The sequence below is a fragment of the Trachypithecus francoisi genome, unplaced genomic scaffold, assembly GCF_009764315.1.
Source record: "Trachypithecus francoisi isolate TF-2019V2 unplaced genomic scaffold, Tfra_2.0 Lachesis_group9, whole genome shotgun sequence".
Classification (NCBI taxonomy): domain Eukaryota; kingdom Metazoa; phylum Chordata; class Mammalia; order Primates; family Cercopithecidae; genus Trachypithecus; species Trachypithecus francoisi.
This window is the reverse complement of record NW_022681474.1, coordinates 36823519-36835651: the sequence shown is the minus strand read 5'-3', so window position 1 is coordinate 36835651 and position 12133 is coordinate 36823519. Positions and strand designations below refer to the sequence as shown.

The 12133-nt window shown below is 41.6% G+C and overlaps 1 protein-coding gene across 5 annotated transcripts in view; it reads left to right on the top strand.

Annotated features, from left to right (window-relative positions):
* Positions 1-12133, top strand: part of MICU1 (mitochondrial calcium uptake 1) — a 265955-nt gene that overhangs the window by 32943 nt on the left and 220879 nt on the right. The window contains exon 2 of one of the 5 annotated variants that reach the window (XM_033209902.1): positions 6108-6158. The exons of the other annotated variants lie outside the window; for them this stretch is intronic. The gene's annotated coding sequence lies outside the window, so the exon portion shown is untranslated. The remainder of the gene's footprint in view (positions 1-6107; positions 6159-12133) is intronic. 5 annotated transcript variants of the gene reach the window in all.

Sequence of the window (12133 nt, the reverse complement as noted above, 5' to 3'; positions counted from 1 at the left end):
AATGCCATACAGTGTGAAATAAAATGTTTTTAATAGACTTTTGGGGGAGCAGTTCTAGGTTTACAGAAAAAACTGAGCTAAAAGTACATACCCCTTCATCGTGCCCCGCAATTTTCCCTATTTTTATCTTGCATTAGTGTGATACATTTATTAAAATTGATGAGCCAATATTGAAATATTATTATTAACTAAAGTCCATAGTTTACATCGGGGTTTACTCTTTGTGTTGTTTGTTCTTTGTGTTGGTTTTTTTTTTTTTTTTTTTTCCTTTTTGAGACAGAGTCTTGCTCTGTCACCCAGGCTGGAGTGCAGTGGTGCCATCTTGGGTCATTGCAACCTCTGCCTCCTGGGTTCAAGCAATTCTCCTGCCTCAGCCTCCCGAGTAGCTGGGATTACAGGCACCTGCCACCATGCCTGGCTAATTTTTGTATTTTTAGTAGAGACAGGGTTTCACCATGTTGGCCAGGCTGGTCTCAAACTCCTGACCTCAAGTTGGTCCACCCACCTCGGCCTTCCAAAGTGTTGGGGATTATAAGTGTGAGCCACTGTGCCTGGGTTTTTTTTTTCCTTCAGTATTTTTCTGGCTATTTTTCCATGTTTGTTTTTCCATATAAACTTGTTTAACTCCATAACAAATAAAGCATATTGGTACTTTTATTGAGAGTACATTAAATCTATACATTTGCTTAGCAAAAAGAGTTTATGATATTGAGTTACCTTCTTTAAGTAAAATGTAGACTCCATTTGAGTCTTCAGAAGAAGCATTTCCTCATTTAGAGTTGTTTATTCCTATTTGGTCTTCTTCTCTGTTGCTGTTGTAACTGAGATTTCCACTACCATTATGCCCATTTTTTTTTTTTTTTCCTAAGACGGAGTTTCACTTAGTCGCTCAGGCTAGAGTGCAGCGACACAATCTCGGCCCATTGCAACCTCCACCTCCCGGGTTCAAGCAATTCTTCTGCCTCGGCCTCCCGAGTAGCTGGGATTACAGGCGCCTGCCACTACGCCCAGCTAATTTTTCATATTTTTAGTAGAGACAGGGTTTTACCATGTTGGCCAGGATGGTCTTGAACTCCTGACCTCGGGTGATCTGCCCTCCTCGACCTCCCAAAGTGCTGAGATTACAGGCGTGAGTCGCTGCGCCCAGCCCATTATGTCCTGTAACAGATTATTGTTTTTATACATGAAGGCTATTGATTTCTGTACATTAATTTCATAACTTGCCACCTTAGTGGAATTTTTTGTTGTTTGAGTTAGTTTTACAATGAATTCTTTAAGGCATTGGCTCAACCTGGTCTGATTTTTCCTCCAAGGGCAACTTGTTAATGTCTAAAGTCATTTTTAGTTGTTATAACTGGGTGGAGATGGTGCTGCTGGCATCTAGCATTTGAAAGCCAGAGGTGGTGCTAAACATCCTACAATGCATAGGACAGCCCCCCCACAGCCAAGAATTATCTCTTCAAAAAGACAATAGTGCCATGCTTTGGGAAACTGTGTTTTCCAGGTTTACTATCATATCATTTCGAATAGAAATAGTTTTAGTTCCTCTTGCCAATTCTTTTTTTTTTTTTTTTTTTTGAGACGGAGTCTTGCTCTGCTGCCCAGGCTGGAGTGCAGTGGCCGGCTCTCAGCTCACTGCAAGCTCTGCCTCCGGGTTCACGCCATTCTCCTGTCTCAGCCTCCCGAGTAGCTGGGACTACAGGCGCCCGCCTTGTCGCCCGCTAGTTTTTTGTATTTTTTAGTAGAGACGGGGTTTCACCGTATTAGCCAGGATGGTATCGATCTCCTGACCTCGTGATCCGCCCGTCTCGGCCTCCCAAAGTGCTGGGATTACAGGCTTGAGCCACCGCGCCCGGCCCCACCAATTCTTATGTCTAATTGAGTTTTCTTGTCTAACTACACTAACGAATTCCTATTATACTATATTGAACAGTGGTGGAAATAGTGGCCATACTTGCATTGTTCCTATTCTTAGTGGAAATGCCTTTGGTATTTCTTCATTAAAGAAGATACTGGCTTTAGAGCTAAAGTGTGTGTAATTGGGGAGAAAATGTAAGTTTTTTTTTTTGTTTCTCTCATAGATTCTTAGTTGAGACTCTCTTCTATTAGTTCATTCTTGCACTGCTATTAAAAAAAAAAAAAAAAAACACCTCAGACTGGGTAATTTATGAAGAAAGAGGTTTAATTGACCCACAGTTCTGCAGGCTGTACAGGTAGCATGGCTGGGGGGTTCTCGGGAAACTTTCAATTATGGCAGAAGTTAAAGGGGAAGCAGGCTCATCTTCACATGGCCGGAGCAGGAGAGAGAGAAGCGGGGGAAGTACTACACACTTTTAAACAGCCAGATCTCATGAGAACTCACTCACTGCCACAGAACAGCAAGGAAAAAATCTGCCCCCCATAATCCAGTCACCTCCCATGAGGCACCTCCTCCAACACTGGCAATTACAATTCAACGTGAGATTTGGGTGGGGACATAAATCCAAACTATGTCACTCTCCAAAACAAAAATCAGATTAACAAGAAAAAGACAAGTTTATTGACCCATGCTGTACCTATCACACAGGAGAAACCTCAGTTTAAAAGTATTTTTCTCTCAAAGAAGTGGCTTAGGGACTTTGCTTAAATAGTATTTTTTAAAATTAAAATTAAAATTAAAATTTATTTATTTATTTATGAATGATAGAGTCTCACTCTGTAGCCCAGGCTGGAGTGCAGTGGTGCGATCTCAGCTCACTGCAACCTCCATCTCCCAGGCTCAAGCCATTCTCGTGCCTCAGCCACCCAAGTAACTGGGATTACAGACGTGCACCACCATTCCCAGCTAATTTTTTTTTTTTTTTTTAAGTAGAGACGGCATTTCACCGTGTTGCCCAGGCTAATCTCGAATCCCTGGCTTCAAGTGATCTGTGTGCCGTGGCCTTCCAAAGTGCTGTGATTACAGGTGTGAGCCACTGCGCCTGGCCTTTTTTTTGTTTTTTGTTTTTGTTTTTTTAGACAGGCTGCCACTCTGTTGTCTAGGCTGGAGTGTAGCGGCATGATTCCTCACTGTAACCTGGAACTCCTGGGCTCAAGATATCCTCTCACCTTAGCCTCCTGAGTAGCTAGGACTACAGGCACACACCACCATGCCTGGCTAATGTTTTATTTTTTGTAGACTGGGGTCTTGCTGTATTGGCTAGTCTTATACTCCTGGACTCAAGCATCCCTCTTACCTCAGCCTCCCAAGGCACTGGGATTACAGACACTTTTGACAAAAAGTATTTTCCAAGTTAATGTAGACTTACTTTTACTTGTGATACTTTTCTGTTAACCTTAGGCTCTATTGCTAGTTCTCTTCTTTATTATTCATGGCATTTTTCTCAGTCTGCCTTTGCTCAAAGAGCCTTGAGGTGAAAGATGTAGGGGAGGAGCATGAGAGGTCATGCCCTGAGATTTGGTGCTTTTTCTCTTACTGCTTAGTATTATTTTGAAGTTTAGGCGTCCTGTCTTCAAAACATGCTGGGGTTGTGGTTTTCACACAGTGTTATTTTCCCCTTATTGTTTTTGCATTGTTTTTGGAGAAAATAATGGAAGAGAGAGACAGGCATGTGCCATAGTCTTCAACTACACCTGTTGTCTTTAAAACACACACATTTCATAGAAAAACCTCAACCAAACAAACTGATTTCATATTTTGCTTTGATGATTAAGGTTTAAATTAATATTCCAGGAGCCTTTAGGTTTAGAAAATCCCAAGTGAATAATCAAATACAGTCAGCTATTCATATCTATGGATTCTTTTTTTTTTGAGATAGAGTCTCGCTCTGTTGCCCAGGCTGGAGTGCAGTGGCACAATCTTGGCTCCCTGCAACCTCCATCTCCTGAGTTCAAGCGATTCTCCTGCCTCAGCCTCATGAGTAGCTAGCTGGGATTACAGGCGGGCACCACCATGCCCAGCTAATTTTTGTATTTTTAGTAGAGATGGGGTTTCACCATGTTGGTCAGGGTAGTCTTGAACTCCTGACCTCAGGTAATCCACCTGCCTTGGCCTCCCAAAGTGCTGGGATTACAGGTGTGAGCCACAGTGCCTGGCCTTTATCCATGGGTTCCTTCTTCATGGATTCAACCAACCATGGATTAAAAATATTTGATGCTGGGCATGGTGGCTCACAACTGTAATTCCAGAACTTTGGGAGGCTGAAGTGGGAGTGTGACTTGAGCTCAGGAGTTCGAGACCAGCTTGGGCAACATAGCAAGACCTCATCTCTACTAAAAATAAAAATAAAAATTAGCTGGGTGTGGTGGTGTGTATCTGTAGTCCAAGCTACTCAGAGGCAGAGGCAAGAGGACTGCTTGACCCTGGAAGAGAGAGGCTGCAGTGAGCTATGACTATGCCACTGCACTCCAGCCCAGGCAACAGAGCGATACCCTGTCTCAAAAAAAAAAAAAAAAATTGAAAAAAAATAATTAAAAAACAATACAGCAGTGAAAAGTAATACAAATTAAAAATACAATGTATAACAACTATTTACATAGCATTTGCACTGTATTACATATTATAAGTTATCTAGGGATGGTTTAGAGTATATGACAGGATGTGCATAGTTTGAATGCAAATATTATACCATTTTACATAAGATACTTGAGCATCTGGGATTTTGGTGTCTGTGAGTGTCCTGGAACCTATCCCTTGCAGATACTGAGGGATGACTGTACTGATTAACTGGTTAACAGCACCTTATTGGATTAACCCGATAGTAAGCATTGTTTAAACAGAAACATTTAAAATAATTTTTTTTTTTTTTTTTTTTGAGACAGAGTCTTGCTCTGTCGCCCAGGCTGGAGTGCAGTGGTTCAAGTGATTCTCCTGCCTCAGCCTCCCGAGTAGATGGGATTACAGGCACATGCCACCGTGCCTGGCTAATTTTTGTGTTTTTAGTAGAGACAGCATTTCACCATGTTGGCTAGGCTAGTCTCGAACTCCTGGCCTCAGGTGATCCACCTGCCTTGGCCTCCCAGAGTGCTGGGATTACAGGTGTGAGCCATCAGACCTGGCCTAAAATGAAATTTTAGGTTACATGCTAAAATTCTGTCATTGCTGGTGTTGCTACAAGGTATACAAAGTGAGGATAAAATGTTTGAACTCTAAAACAAGGTTTAAAGTTGAAGTGTGTCTTAGCTTTTGATAAAAAATGAACTTACTAAAAATACAAAAATTAGCTGCGCATGGTGGCAGGCACCTGTAGTCCCAGCTGCTCAGGAGGCTGAGGTGTGAGAATCGCTTGAACCGGGAGGTGGAGGTTGCAGTGAGTGAAGATTGCACCACTGCACTCTAGCCTGGGGGACACAAGGAAACTGTCTCAAAAAAAAAAAAGAACCTAAAACCAAAGGTGTTTGAGAGAGGTGGAGAGTAAAACATGGTTTTCCACAAATGCTTTCTTCCAGACTATTCCTCTGTCCTTTTGCTTCTATGCACCCTGATCTTTTCCTTGTGCAAGTTAAACTTTCCTTATTGATGGCTCATTTTTTTTCATCCTGTAGTTTTTTAATGGCTCTTAGGTACATTAAAAAGTATTTATTAGGCCCAGTGTGGTGACTCACACCTATAATCCCAGCACTTTGGGAGGCTGATGTAGGCAGATCACTTGAGTTCAGCAGCTCAAGACCAGCCTGGACAACATAGTGAGACCCCATCGCTACAAAAAACGGCCAGCTGTGTGGCATGTGCCTGTGGTCCTAGCTACTCAGAGGCTGAAGTGGGAGCGTTGCTTGAGCCCAGGTGGTGGAGGCTGCAGTGAGCCATCATTGCACCACTGCACTCCAGTCTGGGCAACAGAGTGAGACCCTATCTCCAAAAAAAAAAAAAAAAGTATGTATTAACTATTAAAGCTCTATAGCTACTTAATTTCCAAGACTTGGATTGAAAATTAAGTTGGAGATGATATTTTATGGAAATTTTACATATTGAAACCTTATGTATGATCTGAACACATTAACACATTATAGAGGTTTTAGACGTCATTGTTTCTGTAATTACCTGAATGGTTGGTTTTTGCTTTAAATAAGTGTTTCTTTGGTTGATTTATTTTTTCTTTTTCTTTTCCACATTTTGTTTTTCTGTGCAGTTATTTGGAAGAGCAGATTTTCACCCTTTACTACTTCTTCCTTCACCAGACGTAAGTTTCAGGTTTTATTGTTGCAGTAAAAAGGCTCTATGGTATTTTAAGAAGGTGAACCATGGAGGTTCTTGGTGCACAAAGGACTGTTTCAGAGAGTATCAGAAGGTGAAGTACTGTGGAATGTTGACCTGCTTTTTGATAGCATCTTTCTTTAACAAGAACTTGTGCAAAGCTTCTGTCTCAAACCTAACATTTCTATGAGATGATTCTTGTTTCTGTAATTATCATTTTATACTGTAGAGATTGTGTAACTTAAATTAACTTTACATTCTCATCCAGATCATTTAAAATAGCTTTCTCTGCTATTGGAAGATACTTCTCAGAATAACCTTAGCTGAAGTGTGAGCTTTTCTCATTTATTCTGTCACTGTCACTTTAAGCTATGAAATGTATCTTTTCTGGACATGAATGTTAATCTCTACTGTATTTTGACAGTCATTCCGGTGTCTTCAATGAAGAACTGGCAATATTCATTTCATCTAAAAAAATCTATAGAGATGTTTTAAAAATGATTTGGCATAATTAAAATCTAATATAGTGTCATGTTTTGAGCAGTATTATAGTTGTACAGTATACAGTGTATTTCTAGTAGCTTATCCCATTCCTCGAATAGTTTCATCTATGTATTATCATCTAGCAACAAAATGTTAGAGGACTGTAAGATAATGCATTCAGGCCAGGTGAGGTGGCTCATGCCTGTAATCATGCCTTGGGAGGCCAAGGCAGACGGATCACCTGAGGTCAGGAGTTCAAGACCAGCCTGGCCAACATGGTGAAACCCCATCTCTACTAAAAATACAAAAATTAGCCAGGTATGGTGGCACACACTTGTAGTCCCAGCTACTTGGGATACTGAGGCAGGAGAATCACTTGAACCTGGGAGGTGGAAGTTGCAGTGAGGTAAGATGGCACTACTGCACTCCAACCTGGGCAATAGAGGAAGACTGTGTCTCAAAAAAAAAAAAAAGATAATCCATTCAGCCAAACTATTTTGTGAAGAATAGTTAGCTGTTTCCTACCCCAAATAATCTTCCTTGAAGCCTATGTTGAGCCCTTTCCACTTCCCAACCTAATGTAATTGAATCCTGTTAATGTGTTCTTGTAACCCTTGCTTTTTTTTTTCTGCCTTGTATTATGGCTGTTTTTGTTTTTTCTTTTTTGTTAACAGACAGGGTCTCACTGCATTGCCCAGCCTGGACTGCAGTGCTGTTCACAGGCCCAGTCCCACTACTGATCAGCATGGGAGTTTTGGCCTGCTCTGTTTCTGACCTGGCCTGATTCACCCCTCCTTAGGCAACCTGTTGATGTTACCATATTGATGCTGAACTTATTGCGGACACCTGATGGGCATGTAGCACACTATAGCCCAGAACTCCTGGGCTCAAATGATCTTCCTGCCTCAGCTTCCTGAGTAGCTGGGACTACAGGCACATGCCACAGTGCCTAGTGGTTCTTTTTTTTGAGACAAGGTCTTGCTGTGTCACCCAGGCTGGAGCACAGTGGCATGATCATGGCTCACTGTAGCCTTGACCTCCTGGGCACAAGTGATCTTCCCACCTCAGACTCCTGACTGATGGGGACTACAGGCTTGTGCCACCATGCCCAAGTAATTTTTTTAAAATTTAATTTTAAAAAACTAATTTTTTTGTAGAGACAAGGTTTTGCCATGTTGTCCAGGTTGGTTTTGAACTCTTGAGCTCAAGCAATCCACCCACCTTTGCCTCCCAAAGTGCTGGGATTACAGGCATGAGCCATTGCTCCCAGCTGCTTTATGGTTATTTGAATAGTTTTATCTTCACTACTAAATTATAAGGTGTTGGTGGGCAAAGACTATGTCTTGTTCATCTTTGTGCCTCTGGCTGTGTCCTTGCAAAACTTTGCTCAATAAATAATGATCTGAATGAAATAATGATAAATGGACATTTTAGATTATGATTTGCTGAAATGGATGAGACTAATATAGGATGCTGTCTCATTAAAAACCACTCAGGGCTGGGCATGGTGGCTCACACCTGTAATCCCAGCACTTTGGGAGGCTGAGGCAGGCAGGTCACCTGAGGTCAGTAGTTCGAGACCAGCCAGACCAACATGGTGAAATCCCATCTCTACTAAAAATATGAAATTAACCAGGCGTGGTGGCACGTGCCTGTAATCCCAGTTACTAGGAAGGCTGAGGCAGGAGAACCTGGGAGGCAGAGGTTGCAGTGAGCTGAGATCGCACCATTGCTCTCCAGCCTGGGCAACAAGAGTGAAACTCCGTTTGAAAAACAAAAAACAAAAACACTCAGGATGGCCTTGTTTCTCCAGAATGTACAAAGTACCTTTATATTTTATTTTTCTGAAATGAACTCTTAACACCGGAAAAGGACTTAGAAAGTCTTTTTCTAAGACAAAACAAAAAAGATGCACCAGTGCCCTGCATCTTCCCGAATATAGTCTCAGTGAAGGCTTTTACTGGTCACAGGGCTGGCTGGCAGCAGAACTAGAATAGAACCTAAGTTTTTTTTATATCTACTCTAGTGTAATTGAACAGTGACACTTGTTATTTCAGTTGGTAGTAAATTCAAATGCATTAATTGGCACTGGGAATGCTAAGAAACCTAAAGTGAACTTTATATCTGGAGGTGTGCAGTCTCCTTTGGCAAGTTGGCAGGTATTTATAAAAATGGCTTAATAAGCAAGGTACCATAATAGTGGTACAAAATGTTCTACAGAAATTCAGGGGAAGAAATCAACAGTGGTAATGACTTTATGTTTTTTGAGGATGAGGTGAGATATCAATTAAATCTTAAGAAGAACTGGTTCTAGGAATAGTATAGAAAAAGAATAGTGTTTGTCGTTACGTGTCTAAGGCATGCACCTGGAAGCAGTGATAAAACGAAGCCAGAAACATGATTTTCAATCCTCAGTCCCAGTCCTATAATCTATTTATAATATACTTATATTTAAAATTAGTTAACACTATTAAACTTAGTATATTTCTACTTATTTTTTATTTTTATTTAAGAAAAATTTTATGTGTGTGTAGAGATGGAGTCTTACTCTGTTGCCTGAACTGTCTTGAATTCCTGGCCTCAAACAGTCTTCCCACCTCAGCCTCTCAAAATGGCGGGATTACAAGCATAAACCAATGCACCCAGCCTGTATTTCTATTTAAGTCAGAAAACATTTGAATACCTTTAATGCCTAAAGTATTCTATTAGGCTTTTTACCTTTTATAGTACTCATGCTTCGGCTCTCATCAGATACTTAAGCCTAGTTCAGTGAGTTCTATAGATATATAAACTCTTGGGTATGAAATCAGTTATGAAAATATGTCAATTACAATTATTCATTTTTATTTATTTATTTATTTTTTTTTTTTGAGACGGAGCCTCGCTCTGTCGCCCAAACTGGAGTGCAGTGGCCGGATCTCAGCTCACTGCAAGCTCCGCCTTTAGGGTTCACACCATTCTCCTGCCTCAGCCTCCCGAGTAGCTGGAACTATAGGCGCCTGCCACCTCGCCCGGCTAGTTTTTTGTATTTTTTAGTAGAGATGGGGTTTCACCGTGTTAGCCAGGATGGTCTCGATCTCCTGACCTTGTGATCCGCCCGTCTCGGCCTCCCAAAGAGCTGGGATTACAGGCTTGAGCCACTGCACCCGGCCTTCATTTTTATTTATTTATTTATTTATTTATGAGATGGAGTCTCGCTCTGTCACCCAGGCTGGAGTGCAATGGTGCAATCTCGGTTCACTGCAACCTCCGCCTCCTGGGTTCCAGCGATTCTCCTGCCTCAGCCACCCAAGTAGCTGGGATTACAGGCACCTGCCATCATGCCCGGCTAATTTTTGTATTTTTAGGGAGATGGGGTTTCACATGTTGGCCAGGCTCTTCTTGAACTCTTGACCTCAGGTGATCCACCCTCCTCGGCCTCCCAAAGTCCTGGGATTACAGGCTTGAGCCACCACGCCCGGCAATTACAAGGATTCTTATAGGTTGCACATGGAATCTTGGCTGGTTAATTTGAAACTCCTTAAATCTGCTCTTACAAATTCCATTAAGTCTTTTTTTTTTTTCTTTTTGAGATGGAGTCTTGCTCTGTTGCCCAGGCTGGAGTGCAGTGGTGTGATCTCGGCTCACTGCAACCTCTGCCTTCCAAGTTCAAGCGATTCTTCTGCCTCAGCCTCCCGAGTAGCTGGGATTACCAGCATGCACCACCATGCCCAGCTAATTTTTGTATTTTGGTAGATATGGGGTTTCACCGTGTTGGCCAGGCTGGTCTCAAACTCCTGACCTCAAGTGATCCGCCCTCCTTGGCCTCCCAAAGTGCTGGGATTACAGGTGTGAGCAACTGCACCTGGCCTCATTAAGTCTTAAATACAGGCATAACAGATGCTAACTTTTTTCACTTTTCTCCTAGGTTCATGGAAGCTGTTCTCATAGATGGCAAATGTTTTGCGATAACATACACCCTTTGCAAAGAAGCAGCATTGCACATATCAGTGAAATAAATGAATTTGTTTATGTTTACACTGTTGCTTAGTGTATATTTAGTAAGTTGTTCTAGGTTGCAGTTTTAATAAAATAGATTAAGAAAAAGTGCATCCATCTTTGTTGTGGAGCACTAAGGTAATGATATCACTATTCCTCAATTGAATTGGGCATACTGTAATTTTTAGTATGGAGTTTGGCATCTTGTTCGCCATTACTATTCATTCAGATTTTCAGTCATCTTTTTTTTTTTTTTTTCTGTTTTCAGAGGTAAATGTGGCAGAATAATAATTATGTTTTCCAGTAATTTATGAAGATGAAACTTCTGGAATATTTTTGAGAACCTTGTTGCTGTTTAGATTAAATCATTGTTTTGCATAATGAGTGAAATGAATGGATAATTTATTCAAGTATTTTGAAAGTATAATCAGCCATTAAAAAGCAAAAGCTTGGCCGGGCACAGTGGCTCATGCCTGTAATCTCAGCACTTTGGGAGGCCGAGGTGAGTGGATCACCTGAGGTCAGAAGTTCAAGACCAGCCTGGCCAACATGATGAAACCCCATCTCTACAAAAAATACAAAAGTTAGCCAGGTGTGGTGTGCACGCCTGTAGTCCCACCTACTTGGGAGGCTGAGACGGGAGAATCACTTGAACCCAGGAGGTGGTGGTTGCGGTGAGTTGAGATTGTGCCATTGCACTCCAGCCTGGGTGACAGAGTGAGACTCCGTCTCAAAAAAAAAAAAAAAAAAGCAAAAGGTTGGATGAAAATCTTTCCAGTCAGTGGTAGTAGAACTCAGATTGAATTGGAAAAGTATTGAAATGGTTTAAGTTGAGAATGTTTTAACCTTTTTTGGGTGAGTAGCGTGGGGTGGGGTTGTTTAATTAAAATAACATTCCACTAAAAAATAACACTGGATGGAATAGACATATTACTTTACATTGAAAACAATGTCCCGGGCCGGGCGCGGTGGCTCAAGCCTGTAATCCCAGCACTTTGGGAGGCCGAGACGGGCGGATCACGAGGTCAGGAGATCGAGACCATCCTGGCTAACACGGTGAAACCCCGTCTCTACTAAAAATACAAAAAACTAGCCGGGCGAGGTGGCGGCGCCTGTAGTCCCAGCTACTCAGGAGGCTGAGGCAGGAGAATGGCGTAAACCCGGCAGGCGGAGCTTGCAGTGAGCTGAGATCCGGCCACTACACTCCAGCCTGGGTGACAGAGCGAGACTCCGTCTCAAAAAAAAAAAAAAAAAAAAAAAAAAAAAGAAAACAATGTCCCACTTTTTACAATGAAGAGAAGATGATGCCTCAGGGCTGGGAATAGACTGGAACTAAGTAAAATAAATATAACTTAATATTCCAGCTCTCACAGCAACAGTGATAAACTCTTGAAAAATAAAGATTATAAAGTTCTCTTACTAAAAAGAATATACAAATTAATTTAGATGTCATTTTAAAAATCTATCATATAAATGGAAAAGATTGATGACACAGGTTGA